This window comes from Mandrillus leucophaeus, unplaced genomic scaffold (genome assembly GCF_000951045.1).
Source record: "Mandrillus leucophaeus isolate KB7577 unplaced genomic scaffold, Mleu.le_1.0 Scaffold719, whole genome shotgun sequence".
Lineage (NCBI taxonomy): Eukaryota > Metazoa > Chordata > Mammalia > Primates > Cercopithecidae > Mandrillus > Mandrillus leucophaeus.
In genome coordinates this window covers 554,818-557,127 of record NW_012107797.1, presented here as the reverse complement: position 1 = coordinate 557,127, position 2,310 = coordinate 554,818, and the positions used below count along the sequence as shown (strand labels likewise).

General features: G+C 52.9%; 1 pseudogene; it reads left to right on the top strand.

The window, feature by feature from the left end:
- The window catches only part of LOC105528497, a 10,652-nt pseudogene extending 9,381 nt beyond the window's left edge, over positions 1 to 1,271 (top strand).
- The last annotated feature ends 1,039 nt before the right edge of the window (positions 1,272 to 2,310 follow it).

Below are 2,310 nucleotides of genomic sequence, written 5' to 3'. Positions count from 1 at the left end.
TCCCACACACACATTCACCCTCACACGCATTGACACACACTCACACACTCACCCACTCACATACACACATATACTCTCACACACACATTCACACTCACACACATTCACACACACAGTCACACACACAGTCACACACACTCACACCCTTACACACACTCACACACACACACACATTCGCACACACACACACTCAGGTTGACACTGGCCTGAGCTGAAAGTCAGTAGTGCCCGTGAGCAGCCCTGGGACCTGGGGCAACTCACTTAAGCACCAGAGTTGAGTTGGGCCTCTTTCTGCCCCTGGGATCACTGGGCATGTCCTCGTCAGCGTCTGATTTCTTTTGCTCAGCGTGTTTGGGGGATCCTTCTATTTCATTGCCTGGTCTTCGCTCATTTCCTATTGCAGTTCTGTGCATGGCCCATTACATGAACACAATCATTGCTTTCTCTCTTCTGTTATTGATGGACTTGGGGTTGCTTCTGATCTTTGGCTCTTAGGAAGGTTGCTCCATAAATATCCTGTCTCCAGGTGCACCTGTGCACAGTGCCTGTCAGAAATGTACCTGGGGGTGGAACTGGGTTTCTTCACTTTAGTAGGTGCTGCAGACGCTGCCCCTGCGTGGCCGGGAAGTTTCTCTTCTCACCAGCAGTGAGAGAGCCCCCTGTGCTCCAGCCCTCCCCAGAGCTTGGGATCACCAGACCTGAGAGCCACGTGTCCTCGTCCATGTGTAGCTGACCAAATGTGAGGATACTCTGCCCATGGTTAGCACCAGCTTCTTTTTCTCCCCCCGTCTGGCTCCCCGCTGCTCCCTGTGTGCTCACCCCACCTGCCCCGGTGTCTGGCTGGCCTCCTCTTCCTGCTGAGCCAGTGCCTCTAAGGAGTTGCCAGCAGTGGAGATGCGCCAGGCCTCCTCCAGTTCTCCGGGGCATGGGCTTTCTGCACTGACCATCCTGGGTCTCATCGAGCTCTGCACCCTGCACCCTCAGCAGCTGGCCTCACAGAATCTGCCCCTCTGCTGCAGCCGGCCCTGGCCTCCTGCCTGCCTTTTTCTGATCCTGTCGTCTTTTGCCTCCTTGGCCTCCCTCCTGGCCTTGCTGCTGTCTCCCTTCCTCAGTTTGTCTTCTGGGGAATTTCCAATCTTCCAGAACTCCCTGTGCCCATATGGAGCCCTGATCTGGGCAACACCACCCCTTTACAAAACTCACCTCTGTCCACACCTCCCTGGGGCTTGCAGGCACCATCCACAGAACAGCAGGACTCACCCTCTCAGTGAGCCACTGCAGGGTAGCCCAGGTTCGAGACAGCGCAGAACTGGGAGCCTGAGCCATGGCGTGGGCTATGCAACCTGGGCCAGGCATCAAATGTCTCTAAGCTCTCCTGTTCTCATCCACAAAAGAAAATAATTATAAGGATTCAGTGAGAGAATATCCATGGCAGTGTTTGGGGGTGATGTGCTACATGGCTCAGAAGTCACTTTGAACATCACTATCCCTTTCTGTAATGTAGCTTTCTGTCTGAAGCGTCTAGCTAGTATATAAGGAGAACCTGGTGCACACAGGCTGTTATTTCACCTTATCTTGTTGTGGAGCGCTCTTAACTGCCCCCCAGGAGGTAGGCACCATGCTCCTCTCTGCTTTACAGAAGAGGAAACCGAGGCCTAGGAAGGGGGCTGGCCTTGGCTGAGATGTCATCCCTGATGACAGGCAAAGCTGGGAATCTCATCTCTGTGGCCAGACTCCCAGCACCATCATGCACGGCTTTCTGGAGCAAAGGCAGAATGATGGGGAGATCACAGGCTCCGAGGCAGGAGTGTGAAAGCATCAGAATATGCCACCCCAAAAGGTGCCCCCTTGGCATAAGGATTATTTTGAGCTGAAGGCAATTGAGAAACAGCCAGATGCAGAAAAAGCTCTCTACTCCCCATGCTCCCATCTGCCTCAAGGGAGGGCAGAAATTTATCTTTTTTTTTTTTTTTTAATACAGAGTCTCACTGTGTCACCCAGGCTGGAGTGTGGTGGAGCAGTCTCGACTCACTGCAACCTCTGCCTCTTGGGTTCAAGAGATCCTCATGCCTCAGACTCCCAAGTAGCTGGGATTACAAGCATGCACCACCGCACTCGGCTAATTTTTGTATTTTTAGTAAAGATGGGGTTTCATTGTGTTGGTCAGGCTGGTCTTGAACTCCTGACTTCAAGTGATCCACCTGCCTTGGCCTCCCAAAGTGCTGGGATTACAGGCATGAGCCACGGTGCCTGGCCCAGAAATTCATTTTTGTGAAGGGTTCCCCCTCCCTTCTCCTGTACCAGAAAAAA